The sequence below is a fragment of the Triturus cristatus genome, chromosome 6 (genome assembly GCF_964204655.1).
Source record: "Triturus cristatus chromosome 6, aTriCri1.1, whole genome shotgun sequence".
Classification (NCBI taxonomy): Eukaryota; Metazoa; Chordata; class Amphibia; order Caudata; family Salamandridae; genus Triturus; species Triturus cristatus.
Genome location: NC_140589.1, coordinates 1921444227 through 1921462886, shown reverse-complemented (window position 1 = coordinate 1921462886; position 18660 = coordinate 1921444227).

The following is an 18660-nucleotide window of genomic DNA, read 5'->3' as shown; positions in this document are numbered from 1 at the left end:
GAAAACTGTTGTAGTGTGTGGTGTAGTCTTGGCGCAATGCCCAGAATCTGTGGCCAGCCCACGATCGTTATTTCAAAGCCAGTCCAAAAGAGTTTTCTTTAACCCCTTAATGTATCATATAATCAAAGGCCGTGCTGGCCATTTCTCAGTAACTATTGCTTTATTTTTTTTCTCACTCTTTCTACTCTACAAAATTATCAGGCGTTCCCTTCCATCTATTTGTCTCCCTTCCTGTCTCATTAGTTCTATGTACCCTCTTCTTTGTTCTACATGTAATTTCAGAAATACGTTGGTAAAGGACATGAGATCTGCTCTGGACCATGAGACATGTACAAATTCCACTTTATTCTCCTTTTCCCCAGGTGGAGGGGGCACATTTCACAGGGGCATTATCAATGTGGTGCGTTGTGGGCACTTGGAAAGAAATCAGGGAACGTAAATTTGACAACATCGCAACTATAATATGGAGAGAGGGGGGCTGTTCCCGTATTCTGTGTTTGTCTTAGGGCCATAGCTTTCTGCTTAGAAGCACAGTGGGCCTCAGGACCTTAGCCCATTAAGACGCGGTATTGTATTTTATTTTTCGGTGCATAATCTTAACAGCTTATTTTTCTTTCTGCAGAACTTGAAAGGTGCATAGGCTGCGTCCAATCCCATAGTTACAAGAGACGCAGTATTTTGAAACATCCTGTCAAAAGTTCTATTTGGTTAACTTCCCCATTTATGAGTTTGTGCACGAGAAATTTGCAAAAGGTCTGCTCATCATGGGACAGCTCGGTGGGTTGTGCCCCTGTGGTAGAGAATACCAGTGCATAAATATGTGTTTAGCACGCACAATGTATCCTCTCTAAAAACACATTTACTTTGCACTGGTAAGGGTAAACACACTTCAGCGCGCCCCCCACTTCCTCACAGAGGAGAAGCGTGCTCACTCATGTACATTAATCTAACTGAAGGGATGTCTATCAACCCCTTACTGACGATAGAGTGGGCCTGCCCAAAATTTGTTGTGCAAGCTCAGGGTCCACGAGCTATGTTGCTAGAGTATTACAAAACAAACCCTATAATTAAATAAAAGTACTTCAAATAAATGCACATAATACAGATCTTCAAATTAATGCATATAATGCAATACCAACACCAACACCCTCCTTGTTGTGAGTAGGTGGGCACCTATTCACATCTGGAGACCACCCTTGGTATCCATCAGGAGGCAGTGCACCAGAGCCAACTGATCTCTGGTCACCACTTTTTCATGTCGTACATTCCTTGACACGGGGACTGTAAGTCCGGTCTTCTAGCAGTCATGTCATGCCATTATGTACAAACAGTATGGAGTGGAGTCCTTGGCTTAGGGCCACTTTGTATGCCAGGGAGTCTTTGGGGGGGGGGGCTGGCTGAGCGTTATCTAGTTTGTTTTTACCTAGTGAATTTCCCATTGTGAGAGGTGAGTGTGGAGTGTGTCAAGTGCAAGTGCTAAACAGGGACAGGGCAGACACACCGGACAGATGGGTGGGGGCCTCGCGCCGGACAATGGACAGACACCACCACAGTGGGTTAACGTATGTGATCATACTCTTCTCAGCCACTCTCCAGCTGATGTGATAGCAGAGGGAGCCATTCGTCAGGCAAACAGACAGATCAGTTACTTCAAGTTCACCCAAGCGGTTATAAGTGAGAATGAGAAATAGTTCTGGGTGCTAAATACTGGCGTCCCATGAACGGAAGAAAAGGTGACAGAATAGTGTCGGAAGGAAGGTTAGTAATTCCGCCTCCTTGCAGTCTTCCGTTATCCCATAAGCTGGCGGAAGGGGCGGCTAGGCGGAATTGGAGTCTGTCAGGCAATCCACTAGATAGTGCAGGGTGGTGAACTCTACATGCAGTGCAGGCAAACATATGAAACAAAACACATCCCTACGCGCAGCGCTGTCAAAGAGGCTGTGTACTAAGAGTATGTGTATTGCCCTTACGCTAATCCCAAAATAGTAACGGGGGGACTTTTATTACGTCAAGAGTTCTCAGGGTCAGGACGCAGAGGGTCACTTGCCCTGTATATTATTATTGAACGATGGCGTACAGGACAATTGATATGGGGCAGTCAGACAGATTAGCAGCGTCAACTGTTAGTGGTGTTAGCGTCACAATACCCAAAGAAGAGATAACATCATACAGAGACTAGTAAAGCTCTGGAACCCTAACCAAACCTTGCCACTATATATAAGAGGCCTATGTAGTACACAAAAAAATGCAAGGAATCCCCATAGCAACAAACAAATCAGCAACCACGAATAAATCAACAACAACAAACAGGTCAACTACAACAAATAGGTCAACTGATACTCCCCCCCCCCTGTGCCTAGGAAATTCCCTAGGCACAGCTGGAGACCGCCTCAGGCGTCCAGTAGGAGGCAGCGCCCCATTGGGTACCCGGGTCCAGCGGCGCTGAGGTGAGGCAACTTGGCCCAGACCTGAGTACAGGGACCTGGAGAACTGGCGCCCTAAGAAACCGTTGCAACCAAAAGAGGGGCAGTCCAGGGACCGCCACTCCCACGATATCGTACCTGTACCAAACAGGATGCACGCTGTCAGGGGTGCAGAACCGCCACCACCTGAACCTGGGGAGCCAAACTGCCACAACTCTAAAACGAGGGGCTACCTGCTACCACCCAAAACCTGGGGAGCATAACTGCTACAACTCTAAAACGAGGAGCTACCTGCTACCACCCAAACTGGAGTACATAACTCCCAAAGGAAACTTACCGGCGTCTGTTGAGGCTGGCAAAGCGTACCGACCTCTGGTCAAGTCAATGGGAAAAATCCGTGAATGTCCTGCCCCCCCCAACGGCTGAGGACTCTCTGCTAGCAAGACAGGGGGGTGCAGTAGGTCGCCCTCCTCGGCACGCCATCAGCCAGGTGCTGCCTGGCAGCAGGGAGTCACTGCGTGCTGGGAACCTGCAGAAGGGCGCTGTCACCAGGTGGGGAGGAAATCCGGACCAGGAACTGAACGGTAGAGCAAAAATGCACATGTAAAAATTCAGGCAGAGAGCGGCAGCAATGTCAGAGATCAAGAGCTACGCACGGAACCAGAGGAGAAAGCCTGTCTGCATCCTCTAACGAGGGGCAGACACAAAACAGGAACTCAGTCCACATCCGAATGACGACAGACCGCAAGGTAAATCACAAGAGCCACAAAAAGAACACAGAAGAAAGTGATAAGTACAGGCGTAATGATAGCCATTGAGGTGTCCCACAAGTCGGGGAAGCAGACCTTATATATGTCGCCCTGGCACAAGCATATTACCCTTGACATAGGAGAGAGAGAGAGAGAGAGAGAGAAAGGAAAAGGGAGCAGGAGCCAGAGGCAAAGCGAAGTCAACAGACGGGCAGACAGTCCCCCAGCGTTCCAAGGGAGGCGGAGGAGAGAGGAAGGCAAATGGAAATCGTCCTTCATCCACACGTCTCCGAACCCTGATGGAAGCTGGAGTCCAGGCCGCCAGTCCGTGAAATCGCCAGTGGTCTGGAAGCTGCATTCTCCACCAAATGTGGAATCTGAAATATAAGCAAGAAATGAATCCACACAAACGGTCCTCAGTCAAGGGTAAGATAACAGCGTTTATTAGTAGAACCAACAACGAAATAACGTGCAGCACGGGGGCACCAGCAAAGTCACTGAGTGCCCAAAGATGTGACATTGGTGATAAGCTTTTATAAGCCAAAACCACAAAGGATACGGCATCATCACATACGTAGCACAAATTAAGCATAGTTCATTTGACCAATTTGCAAGGGCCTAGATAGTTATATACCATTTAAGGTCCGAAAAGTACTGTTGCAGACTGTGTGACCTAGGTCTGCTTCTGGGACTTTCCACTGTAATGTAAGATATAGGTCTGGTGCTTTTTCAGTTAATAGTTGCAACATAATAGAATGGACCAGACATATTACAAAATGTGCTATGCTGAAATGTCTGTGTCTACATGAGCATCTTCTGTTTTCTTCTTGATCGAACCGTGTGTTACAAAAGCTGTGTCTCTGAAGCGAATGGTAAAGTACAGGCATTTTGTGCACTGCTTTCCATGTCAACTTAGCAGGGCCTAGAAGCTTACAGCATTTGGTATCATACAAAAAAGATGGCTTCTACACCTGCATTATGGTTACTTGGGAAGCAGTTACGCTGTGGTTTTAAATTTCAAATATGCCTCGCGCATCTTACCTTGTCCGTGGTTTTGCGCGCAAAAGTTCCAAAGCCTTTCATGACATAGTCGATTCTTGCTCATTTTCAATGCTTCCCATTGACGTTTTGCAACAGGAGCGCGCCGTGAGCCACTCGGTTTTTGTTACCTATTCTATCGGTGAGTTTTTACAAGTTCTTTTTCTGCTGCCGAGTACTTTGTCCTTCGGTCTTCAGTGGAAACTGTATTTTCTGGGAGGTACTTTCTGGTGGCAAGTCTCTTGGAATTATTGAATGCCTGTTCCTTATCACGGTGACAGGCACACCATTGTCATTTTCGAAATACAAGTTTGTTGTGTAGTTTTATAAGATTCAACGCAAAAATGTTTTATTTCACAGGAAAATAACATTTATAGGTTTACAGTGTGTTATGTTGTTGCTACATGTCAACATTGTTGAGTTTACAGTGTGTTTTGTTATTGCTACATGTCAACATTTTTGAATGGCATTCCACACGTACATGTTTTGTTGGCATGGGAGTGGGTATTAGTCCCATGTCTCTTATTTATGCATTTTATTGTTTTAGATATTTTATCCCTGCCTAGGGATGGGAGTGGGTTTTTAGTCCCATTACCCTATTTCACATATGTTATCCCTGCCTAAGGGATAGGAGTGGGTTTTAGTCCCATTTCCTTTAATGGTATTTTTTATCCCTGCTTAGGGATGGGAGTGGGTTTTTAGTCCTATCACCCCATGTTTCAGATATTTTATCCCTGCTTAGGGATAGGAGTGGGTTTTAGTCCTATCACCCCATGTTTCAGATATTTTATCCCTGCCTAGGGATGGGAGTGGGTTTTTAGTCCCATGACCCCTATTTCACATATGTTATCCCTGCCTAAGGGATAGGAGTGGGTTTTAGTCCCATTTCCTTTAATGGTATTTTTTATCCCTGCTTAGGGATAGGAGTGGGTTTTAGTCCCATTTCCTTTAATGGTATTTTTTATCCCTGCTTAGGGATGGGAGTGGGTTTTAGTCCCATTTCCTTTAATGGGATTTTTTATCCCTGCTTAGGGATAGGAGTGGGTTTTAGTCCCATTTCCTTTAATGGTATTTTTTATCCCTGCTTAGGGATGGGAGTGGGTTTTTAGTCCCATCACCCTACGTTCACAGTAATGTTTTGTTTAAGGGGGTGTGAGTCCCACCTTTGTTACGTTTGTGTTGGGTATTAGTCCCTTCATTTAAATTTTCGCTGTCGTGTGTGTGGGTAGCCATCTTTTGATGCCACACTGTGCTGCATTTCTGTTTTACATGCTGCACAATTCCGTGGGTTTTAGTCCCATGTGACGTATTCTGTACATTTGGGTGTCAGTCCCAAACAATGTTTATTTCACTTGGGTTTAAGTCCCATAGTGTCCCTCACATGAGGGGTGGCGTATTGGGTTTCCTCCACAGTCTTCTCACGTGAGAAGTACTTCCTTGGGTGTCCTTCTACCCATAGTATTATAGTCTGGGTATCATATTCACTTGTTTTATGTGAGCTCTTATTTCACTTCTTAAATGTTTCCTTGTTCAGTATTAAAGGAGGAGGATGGTGTTAGTGTGTTGATCTATGCTTCATCTTCCTTTCTTCTTAGTGTGTCCGTTTTCCCTCTCGTGATGTATTTCTTCATGCATCGCTGGGTTTATGGACTCTTTACATCTTTTGTACATTTCTGTGTATAGTTGCTTTCATTTTGTTTGAGTTTAGCTTAGGTCATATTAATTTTCAGTGTAAAGGGAGAGGATGTGTAGTATTCTCAGGTTATGTTAATATGTTCCCTTTCATTCTGTACCTAGCTGCTCAGCCAGTGTGAGTGTTCCGTGTAGAATGTTAGTGTGAGTGGAATGTTTGGGTGCATGTGTGTGTGAGGGACAGTTGGGAAGATGGGCTGAGCAGCTAGGAGGCTGCTCCTGGTGGGGCTTGTTCTGGGCTTGTTCTAGCTTGCTGTAACTTCCACTTATGGACTTAATAAACTACATAAAATCATCTCGGCTACGTCTACTTCATCACCTGAACACGTGGGGTTAGCTCACTACAGTTCCTCTCTGAACTCACAGCAATCAGCTGTGGAGTGCCTCAGGGCTCATCCCTGCGCCCCACTCTTTTCAACATCTACATGACCCCCCTCGCAGCCGGCATAAGGAACCACAGACTCAACATTGTCTCTTACGCCAATGACACCCAGCTGATTCTCTCCCACACCAATGAACCCCCAGTCGCCAAAAACAAATTTCACAACGAGATGAAGCGAATCACCACCTTGATGAAAATAAGCTGCTTCAAGCTTAATTCAGACAAGACCGAAGTCCTCATCATGGGCTCCACCCCCTCTGCCTGGGATGACTCCTGGTGGCCCACAACTCTTGGAACCCCCTCACACCCACAGACCACGCGCAGAACCTCAGCCTCATGCTGGACTCCTCACTCACCATGAGCCGCCAGATCAATGCAGTCTCATCATCCTGCTTCCACATGCTACGCCTGCTCTGAAAGATCTTCAAGTGACTCCCCACCGAGTCCAGAAAGATGGTCACCCACTCACTCATTAATAGCAGAATAGACTATGGCAACGCACTGTATGCCGGCATCACCCAGAAACTCCTCAAGAAACTGCAGAACATTCAGAATGCCTCTGCCAGACTCATCCTCAACATCCCCCACTGCAGCCACATCACCAGCCACCTGAGAGACCTTCACTTGCTCCCAATCAACAAAAGAATCGCCTTCAAGCTCCTCACACACACCTACAAAGCCCTACACGACATAGGACCTGTGTACCTCAAACACCGCCTCGCATTCCATGCACCCACCAGGGATCTCCACTACCCTCAATTGGCCCTGGCTACTAGCCCACATATCCACCAGACCACAGCCGGAGGAAGATCCTTCTCCTAGCTCACAGCAAAGACCTGGAACACCCTGCCTCTCCACCTAAGGCAATCACCTTCACTGCCTCAATTCAGGAAGGACCTCAAGACCTGGATCTTCAACTGAACTACAGCGCCTTTGATGGACCTGCAGTTCCCCCGAGCACCTTGAGACCCTTACGGGTGAGTAATTGCACTTTGTAAGTCACTTGATTGGTTGAACCCCTCGCTCATTGGACGCAGAAGAACACCCCTATCAAGTGCCTTTGCAAACACCTCAAGTAGCTTATCCAGCAGTGTCTGGAGGAAACATTTATGAAATTCCACCAGCAAACAGTGGCTGCTCGGCAGCTTTGCAGGTTTCAAGGCAAACATGACTCTCAGCAGTTCCTGCTTGGAGACTGTAGTCTCCAGATCCTTCCTCTCTCCAGGGCACAAGACTGCAGAGGGAGTGCATCCAAATAATCAGTGAGATCTTGTGGGAGCATCACCCCTGAAAATGTTCCACAAAGGCATTATTAATGACCTGTTGAGTATGGTAGTCAACGCTCGAAATGTCTTTAATAGTCACGATAGGACATGGCGCTGCATTAGCTCATATCAATCAAGCCAGAATCCTTTCTGCCTTGTCCACCTCCAGGTGCCACTGCCGTCTCGCTGATTTCCTAGTGAACTTCTCCAATTGATCCGAGAGCTCACATACCTTCCACTTCTGGTCAACCCATTCTACCTGCGCGGATGGGCTTGCCGGTGAGGGCATCTCCCAGGCCTACTAATTCCCGCTCCTGTTGTGCAATGTCAGAGTCAAGGGCTTGTCACACCCCCAGTGCCGTGACCATACACACTCCCCTCACCACCAACTTCATGGCATCCCATGGTCCGTCCTACCGCATAATTAGTATCGCCCGCCAATAGTACCCCAGCGTCTGGCAACAGCTGCATGGTTTCACTGCCAATCCCAGAAACCCCAGAAGTCATGACCATCCAGCATCCCCTCAAGGTTAACATAGTGCCCCTCTTTATCTCGGAGAACCCAGGTGGGTTTAAATGGGATGACTAGAGCCACCCATATCAAGGCCCCCCTAGCATTGTCAGAGGAGGTGCGAAAAGAACTGGCCCCTTCACTGCTTCTTCAAAGTGGTGACACAATCCCCCTATGTATGGGTCTCTTGCAAGAGTGCTATCAATACCCCATATCTCTTAAGGAATTGCAGCACTCTGTTGCATTTCTATGGACTATTTAGCCCCTGGATATCCACGTCATGAACATATACTTGGAATCCATAACAACCATTCATACACACTACAGGTCCGAACCTGGCCCTGTCCCTCAAGCACAGACCTCCCTCCTAGCCCAGTACATTGCACATCTGTGGAAACCTTCCTCACCCAACTGCAAAACACATTTCCACACAAACTCTTGAGGCATGTCAACAAACCTTAGTGACAAACAGCTTACAATATATCCCCACCTCCATTGGGCAGTAGCCACCACCCCTCCTGGCACAACCCGCAGTCAAGAGGGTCTCAACTCCTGCCCAATCGCCCACCCCTCTCATCCAACATCAGTAAGTATTAGAAGTCACCAGTGTGTGTATACACTGATTGGGACCGCCATACATCTGCTGGTCACAAGCCCCATCACAGAGCTCAGCAACTCACAGCTGTCTGGGTCCCAGAACTCCCCAGCCCGGGAAGAAAAAAAACCCGACATCAACAGTTTCAGCAACTAGTACATCAAATAGCACGCCCCCTCATGGCAACCCAGAAAGGAAAAGGGTTAATTTAAACATCACTTTTCCCTACACCTGGCTCCAGCCGGTAGTAGCAAGCAGGACCTCAGCAATGGCAATCCGTTTTCTCGTGCTTCTCCCTGAGGGCATACCATCACTCTGAGTCTCTGGGACCTTGTCCAAAGGTGAGTAGGAGTCTCAAGGGCTGGTGTTCAGATCTCAATGTACCCACCTGATTGACTAGGATCTGTCTCCCTGCACGGTCCGAAGTTGATCCATTCTTTTGTGCAGAGGGCTCGCAGTGGTGTTGCAATCGCCTCATTCCCCTGCGTCTCAGTTCCGTCCATTCAAGGTTCTGGTCCTGGTGTGGGAGGCCAATCGAGTCCATCCAGTCGAGCGCCTCCTGGGGAGTCTTGTAGAAGAACCTTTTACTCTCATGGTGTACTCAGAGTTGCCCCAGGAATAGCAAATGTTCTCACAGACGTCACTTGACCATCAAGAACTTCTTATGCAGTTCCTGGACTTTCTGGGCCTGATTCACAAAGGCAATCTGAGACAAATGTTTAACGGCCCAGGTGCGGAGAGCACGGTCCGGATGCGTAGATTCCGGGCCGACTGCAGATGTAAAGATACTACTCGTAAATGATCTCTGTGAATACCAAAAGTCGTAAAGTTAGACTTTTGCCTCAGATTGCCTTGGTGAATCGGGCCCTCTGGGGGTAAACTGGGTACATTTGGATTGGGGCATCTTCATAACAAGGCAGGCCATGGGCTTGGACATGCTGCAAATTATGTCTCTCGTCTAATAAACAAACAGGTGACAATAGCCCGGGGCAGTGCCCCGGGGCATGGCAATGGGCCCAAAGCCCTGTGAGCATACTCAACAGTGAATAATCTGGATAATTTCATTCGTCGAAGTGCTGAGGTGAGCCAGTCCTCCAGGAACAATTTGGCCGAGGGTCCCTCCGGGCAACCAAGAAAATGCTAATTCTTGTGCTGGGACCTCCCCTCTGCATCCTCCTGGCGCCGATCAGTTTGCATTGTACTGTATTTGAGCCCAGTCACTTTAGATTGCAAGTCCTGAACTGTGCTTTTCAGGCCTCAGTAGTCGTGATACTCTCCACCACCCCACGGAGTTCACTCTGCAAAAAAATAATATTGATGGAAAGGAGTCAATTTTGGTCTTCATGGCAACCCTGACCCTTGGATAGCCTCCAATATTGTCGCTGTTCCCTGTGGTGCCCCCCTCGTCCTCTGTCTGGGGTGATATCACCTGGTCGGTCCCTGGGGGGCCCACCCCAGGGATCATGTACTGTCAAATTTTGTTACCACCTCTCGCCCTGGGTTTATCTTTCACCATACTGTCGTGCAGGCAGGCACAGGAGGCTCCCCAAACGTGGGGACCCAAACCAGTCCACCAATGCCAGATCACTCTCTGCCGGCTACCTCTAATGCCTCGGTCTCCGACTCAGCCTCCACAACAGTCAGTTCACACTCAACAGCCACTATACTCTTGGCAGCGAGGAAGGTGTGACCCTTCCTATAGATCCCAAACCAATGCAGGCATCATGGCCGGGCAAGTAACACGTCCAGGCAACTCCAAACGGACCGACTGCAGCAGCAACAGCGTCTAGGGCAACCAGGCAGGCATAAGTAGCCTGCAGTCTAGCCGCTCCAGCTGCTTACTTCCAGGGACCAGACTGTCCCTCTAGGAATGGGTTGCCACGTGGCCCCCTGCACTCGACCTCTGGCATCACTCAATGGCTTCCATTGGCCTCCAACTCCTGCTGGCCTCAACACATCACCGGCCTTCACTTAGGGCCCAGGAACTATCTGCTTTCTGTCCGGCTTCTTTTCTCCTCCCCCAGAGCCAGGTAGAACCAACAGGAGTCCAAGGGAGTCCCAAACAACAGGCCTCTAACTCTCCACTTTGCACCACCACCTGGTTCGAGCCGCCACTACGCCACTGTGCCATGGCAGCTCTGGCAGCCCCTCCAGACAAGCAGCCTGTATGGTGTGCCTCCCCTCAGTGTCAGCAGCATCACACGGAGTCCCTGCCTGGCACCCCGCTCACCTGTCTTATGTCGCCTTTCAGCCGTTCAGCTCAGAAAGATCACCAGAGGCACCGCTCCGATGCAGAATGTCATGCCAACCCCAGGCTCAAGCGACAGTTTCACAGGCACCCCTGGAGCCAAAAGAGAACTCAGGGGTCTCACTCATCTTCCCCAGCTGGTGCTCAGGCGAGGACACACCCCCACCCCAGTGCAGGTTCCAGGCAGAGGTCAAGTCAGGATAGTGCATGCCCAGCCTAACACCCTCCAGGCCACTCCGATTAAACTATGAGCCGAGTCCACCCTCTGGCTCCAACAGGCCTCTGCAATGGCTGGCTGCCATCCAGTCACTAGCGGTAGGCTCTGGTTCCGCCGCAGCCCCCAATTGCTGGCAGGGCTCCTGTGTCCAGCACCAGTATATTATCAGGACAGGATGACGCTCACCTGAGAGGACTCACTCCGGGCCCCTCCACCACTGACACAGGTTGAGCCTGCCTACTGACTTCAGCAGGCCTCAGCCACATTCGTCCACCGACTTCACTCCCTGTGGCATGTTTCGGCTTTGCCACAGCCTTCAGTTGGGCACACGCACCCCTCGTTGGCAGTGTTAGCAGGAGTTATGCTGCTAGATTACTGTCTGTGTATAAGGATAGTGCAAGATTATTGTGCCTGGTCTGGGAGCTCCACAGAGGCACATCTAGTCTACCATCTCATCAGGTCACGCCCCTAAATGAATGCGTCTTTCTGTCCCAGTGCAGAATCGGTCAGAAGGCTCAAACAGATAGCAATCTGCATTACGGATATAAAGGCTGCAATGAATTCCCCATATACCCTCATTTCTGTGATTTCTATGCTGACGAGTGCTGTCAATTGATGAGTGCTCTCACTTGAGCCATTCTGTGCTCTTTAGTCACTGCAAAACTGTTAGTTCTACTTATATGTTTGCCGCATTTCCCAGAGTTCGGTTTTTAATAATTTGGTCATCCTACCCTTCATCCATTGTGTGATATGAGATTCCCCACTACAGTGCAATTTATAGTAAATACTTTCTCACATTCATTTCATTCTAGTGGTTTCTGTCTGGTGTGAACTTTCTTGTTACATTATATATTCCTTTCTAATGAATGTCTTGTCAGAGTCAGAATACTCATGTTTTGTACCTAGTGGGGACACTGACCCTTGTCACGTTCAATAACATTCACAAGGTTTCTCTCCGGTGTAGCCATTCTGATATACTAGTATGTTTCCTTTTATAATTAAATCTTGATCACATTTGGTACATTCGTATGGTTTCTCCCCAGTGTTGGTGTCCTGCTATTGCATTGGCTTAACCTTTCTACTAATCACATTGTCACATTCAGCAAGTTCATATGGTTCTTCCCCTTGTGGAGATTCAGATGTGTATTTAATGATGAGTTTGTAATGAAAGTCTTTTCACATTCAGTACATTTATTAGGGTTCTCACCAGTGTCAGATTTCAAATGATATAGTAGCCCAGTCTATGTAATGTATGCCGGGTCACATTTAGTACACTGATGTGGCTTCACCCTGTGGAATATGTCAAATCAGAAAACACTCTTTCTTTTGGTGAATAAATGACTTGTCACATTAGGGCTCATTCCGATCAGCGGAATGGCTTCCACCCCGTATGAACCTACCAATGTAAAAATAGTCCTTACTTTTCAACAAATGCTTTGTCAGATTGAGTACATTGATAGAATTTCACTCTGGTATGATTTCACATGTTTTCTCTTCTGTTTGGTTTCTATGATATTGCAGTGTTTTTTCTAATGAATGATGCCCTGTCACACCGATTACAAGCATATGATGCACACAGAATGAGGGTAGAGGCTATAGAGGGTGACTATAAGAGGGGACGCATCTTTACTTTTGCTAGAAAGTTTGATGACTTTGTTTCCAAACCTCAAGAAAAGGAAAAAACATGTGAGAAACCGGTCAGTATTTCCTCAAGTAACACCTCAATCTCCTCCTTAGGAAGTGATCCTGGTGAGGGAACGAGCAGTGTTCCATCTATAGATCCCCCCTCTGTTTTTTTACAAGAAGTACGGCGGTACCGTTTGGGAAACCGTACAAAAACCTACAACGAAGAGGCAGGCGGAGGGGTGGCAAAAAACACAAGATCAGGCATGAGGGCAAGGGAACAGAACATGGGAAACAAGAAGTAAATTGTCCAATACTGAATGAAACTCTAAACTCTGATATTCTCCCCCCTTGTAATGCACTGACCATTGTAAATTTGTCATCGAAATGCTTGTCCTCTCAGGAGGAGTTTGTTCTTAGCAAAGGCCTTAACTTTTGCCCAACGAACAAATGTGATTTTGTCAATGTACATACGGACTTATTTAAATTCACTCGCAAATTGAAAATAAAAAAATTCTTTGAAGACAGACCTAGTGCTCAATGTGTTCCCTTTTTGAACAGCAATGTTTATTGTGAATTTTCTATTTCTGACATATATAACACTCACTTGCTGGCATCATTGTATGATGAAGAAGATGTTGGTAACATCATGCAGGTAGCAAATAATTTGGGCGTTATACAGGACTACACAATAGACAGTGGACTACGATCCAACTCTAAGTTTATACCACCTCAAATACACAACTCAGCCATTGATAGCTTTCATAAACAAGTCACAAATGACCTTTATGAATTAGAAGACTTACATTACAAAAGAAGAGGCTGTATGCATCCTGATAACCTGAATGCCGATGAGTATAAACTTCTACAGACTCTCAGAGAAGATAAGGATCTGATTATTAGAGAAGCGAATAAGGGTGGCAACGTAGTTCTCATGAATACCATCGACTATTCGAAAGAAATAGATAGACAGTTGAATGATACCTTGTGCTATGAGAAGTTGGCTACCAATCCCATCGCACAAATAGAAAAGGACATCAATTCTAAACTTTGGGATTGGCATGAATCTTGTCTGATATCAGATCAAGAATATAAGTTTCTACAGTCTCATCATTCCAGATTACCGTGCATATATATTCTACCTAAAATTCACAAGGGGGGTTCTTTCCCCCCGGGTAGACCCATAATCTCTGGGAATGGTGGACCGACAGAGCATATTGCCCAGTATGTTGACCACTTTTTGCAACCAATTGTAAAGAATTTACCATCCTATCTAAGAGATAGTTCTGATCTTCTATGCAAATTGGAAGATTTTCAATGGGATTTGAATAATCTACTCTGTGTCTATGGATGTAGAAAGCCTGTATACCTGTATTCAAATGCGTGAGGGAATGAGAGCTCTCAAATACTTTCTGTACAAGTGTGGTGCTCAACATCTTGAGCATACCAACATGCTGCTTGATATGACAGAGATCATTTTGACAAAAAATGCTTTTCTGCATAATGACAACTGGTTCCTTCAGGTTCAAGGGACAGCCATGGGCTCCAGATTTGCTCCCTCATACGCCAACCTTTTCATGGGGCTGTATGAGCTGGAGCATGTCTGGGGCCCGGGAGCTCAGAACTGGAATGACAACATTATCTTCTATGGACGATACATAGATGATATCATCATGATCTGGCATGGCACAGTTGAGAGTTTAAACATGTACTACAACTATTTGAATCTTAACATTTTCAATGTCAAATTGACCATTCAATACTCCAGCACCCACATGGAGTTTCTTGACCTAAGACTTTTTATAAATGGAACAAGAATAGAAAGTGACATGTATAAAAAGAAAACATCTTGCAACAGTTATTTGCATGCCACCAGTGCTCATCCTCAATCCACCATTAAAGCCATACCGTATGGTGAAATGGTGCGAGCCAGAAGAAACTGTAGCATGGAGAAAGATTTTATAAAGAACATACATCATCAAATCTAATTTTTCAAAGAGAGGATATAATCAGACATATTTGGATAATGCAGAGAAAAGAGCTCTTTCTCTAAACAGGAAGGAAGTACTGATTCCTAGAACATATAACAAGCGACCTGTTACTAAACATAATTCTGAAGTTTTATTTATCACTGAATATAACATAATCAGTAACCATATATATAACATCTTGAGAAAAAATTGGCATTTACTAGAGACAGAAGATCTTATGCGCCATATCATCTCAAAAAAGCCCAAGGTGGTCTATTCCAAAAGTAAAACTCTCAAGGACATACTAAGTCCAAGTTATGTCACTGACAATAAAACGTCCATCAAAACATGGCTGCCTGAAAAACCTTCAGGCTTCTACACATGCAATGATTGTTGTGTATGCAAGTTGGGGCAGAACAAGTTAAAGAAATTTAAGAGCAATCAATCAAGGGAGTTCACTATAAACTGTTTCATTAACTGTAATACCACCTTCACAGTCTATATGATCACATGCTCTTGTAATAAGATATATATTGGTAGTAGTATTCACAGTTTGAAACTGCGAATTCAAGAGCATGTGCGAGCAATCAGAAACTGTGACTCAAAATACCCTATGGCCCAGCATATACACCAGGAACATTCAGGAGAAAAGAATATCTCCTTCTGTGGGATTGACCATGTTAAAATGCCAAGGAGAGGAGGGAATAGAGAATTATTGCTTAGACAACGGGAAGCGAGCTGGATATGCCGCTTGAGAACAAATAAGTTTGGTTTAAACATTAATGATGAGTTACATCATTTTCTATAGGCCAGCTGTATCATATGTGCCTGTAGTGAAAACTCATCAGCCATGGCTATGGATACCCAGCTCATATTATCTAATTGTTGCCATATTTTTGTTAATGAATTCCTACTGCACTCTTTATATGTCTTAGCACCTGATCTTGAAATCTATCACTGTGTTTTCCCTCTGACATACATGCAACTTTATCTTATTTTCGGTACTGGTCTCTGGTGTATTACTTATTGTTCTTTAGTCGTTTAAGATCCTTCCTGTGCTCAACTTTAGGAGTTTAGACACACACTAAAACCGTTCGCTGAATATATGCGACAGGGTTTAATGTAGTGTTGTCCTTAACGATATTTTCGTTAGTGGCTCCTTACTGTTATATTGGTGTATACTGCACTAAGATGGCCGCCGTACTAACAAGGTTTACCTTACAGAGAACAACTGAACAAGTGAAATATCAGTTAAAGAATTGACTACAGCACATTTAGGCATTACCTATATGTGTTTAATGCTTGTATAAATTTTAATTATGCATTCAATAATGTGTTCCACCTAGATTAATATAAATATATCGTACTAAGAGGGTTGCTACAGTTGCGATAGAATTTTCCGTTTAATTGACATCTGACAAATATTGGTCCTTGTATAAGAATTTTCTGTGAGATATATTGTATCTAACCCTGGGCGTAGTTCGCGAAGTGCTACTTCGCGAAGCTACGCAAAGTGCAGTTCGCAATACGCGAGCTACGCGTAGCACTTCGCGAACTGCGTAGTACCTTGTTCGCACTGTGCCAGATGTCGTTTTCAATGATTGCACAGTGTGGACAAGCAACCGGCACTGTGCAATCATTGAAAATGGCATCCTGCACAGTGCAAGCTGTAGTTTTCTGCTGCTCGAGTAGATCTTTACTCAAGCGGCAGCTTTCTCAACGCGAACTGGTAGTTTCTCATCGCGAGTGGTCGCGAGCATACGCGACCACTCGCAATGAGAAACCTGACCGCCTCGCGTTGGGAATCTCGCCGGGAGGTTTATTTTCCATGCTTGCGATCGCCAACTTGATGTTGCTGATCGCGAACAAGGAAAAAGTCTCACCGGGATGTCATTTTGCTTGCTCGCGGTCGCCAACTTGATGTTGAGGACCGCGAGCAAGCAAAAAATGACCGCAGCACTACGCAACACTACGCTACGCGTGTTCGCACTGTGCTACGTGCAGTTCGCGTAGTGCGAAGTAGCGCGAACTTCGCAAACTACGCGAGCGTAGCGTAGTGCTTTGCCCAGGCTTAATTGTATCATTATAATCTTCATGTTTTGAGTGACTTCTTTAACTATGTTTATATTCAGCACCACGTTGAGTGAAACATGATCATCCTTCTAAGATGGCTGCCATGTGAGTGCCAGTACGTCATCTTTACATATTTACATCGCTATGTAGCGTGATGGAACACATTGCGTTTAAACTTAATACTTTTTAAATAGGATATTAATCGGATATTCTGATAACATTTTTCAGACATATCAACAATAAACATATAATTGCTTTACTTTGCGCAAGATTCCTGAGCTTGAACTGGAAATTATCATTCTTACTAGGCCTGGGCGAAGCACTACGCTACGCTCGCGTAGTTTGCGAAGTTCGCGCTACTTCGCACTACGCGAACTGCTCGTAGCACAGTGCGAACACGCGTAGCGTAGTGTTGCGTAGTGCTGCGGTCATTTTTTGCTTGCTCGCGGTCCTCAACGTCAAGTTGGCGACCGCGAGCAAGCAAAATGACATCCTGGCGAGACTTTTTCCTTGTTCGCGATCGCGAGCATGGAAAATAAACCTCCCGGCGAGATTCCCAACGCGAGGAGGTCAGGTTTCTCATTGCGAGGGGTCGCGTTGAGAAAGCTGCAGCTCGAGTAAAAATCTACTCGAGCAGCAGAAAACTACAGCTCGCACTGTGCAAGATGCCATTTTCAATGATTGCACAGTGCCGGTTGCTTGTCCGCACTGTGCAATCATTGAAAACAACATCTTGCACAGTGCGAACATGTTACTACGCAGTTCGCGAAGTGCTACGCGTAGCTCGCGTAGTGCGAACTTCACTTTGCGTAGCTTCGCGAAGCGCTACTTCGCGAACTACGCCCACCCTTAGTTCTTACATTCTGTTAATATGACGCATTATCCTCTTAAAAATGGCCGACACATAAACCCTGAATCCTTAACCATTTGGGCCGTCGTTGATCTTTATGTTCACACAGGTGAATGAGATTATAGAGCGGATGATTTAAAAACGCTCGCTTCTGGTAACTCTGTTCCTCTACTGAAAAGAACAAGACCAGAAGACACGGGTTACCATACCCTTATAGGTAAGATTATGAAAATGATAATATGCCACTTATCTGTTGCTCAGATATGTCTTTTTTACTAGGAGCAACTAAATAGTGGAGCTCTCATTTTATTAAACATGAATTCTTTTTAAATGTATTGCAGTGTTTCTCGGGTGTGGGTGTATATTAAATTAGTGTGCAACCCAAGTAATTTTCACCCAACTCTGCCAGCTTAATAAAATCTAATGCGACCGCGAGTAATTTTAGAAAATATATAAATTTCTCCTCATTGAGCTCATTTACAACTCGCTATACATAGTCTTTGCAGTATTGATTGGCCGTAGCTTTTATCCACAGGAGCAAAGAACCTCTTGTAATTATTGATTGAGCGAGAGATTTCTCGTTCTTTGACAGGGTCTTTAGTTAAGGCAGCTGCTTGCATATAGAGCAGTTCCTATGCTGTAAACAGAAATTTTTAGATGTCTATCGCTCGGGCTCTTATTTGCTGTTTGTTAAATTTTATTCAAATAGGACTCACAAAAATAAATATTAATCTTTTTCCTTCGTTGATTTGCTTATAGATACTCATTTGTTGGATTGTCTGTGAATTGGTATGTATGACCTTATTAGAAAATGCTTATATTATAATTATTTGAAATATCCAGTTCCCTGATATGGGTTGCTTTCTGTGCATTTTACACAACATTGTTTTGATATAAATGATTTTTTTGCAATGGGTGAAACTTTTCCATTTGAACAAGATGGTGATAACTGTTGCTTCATTGGTAGCATGAGGTTACAGCTGGTATGCCAGTAAGTTCTTTAGAATAATAACCAGGATACGAT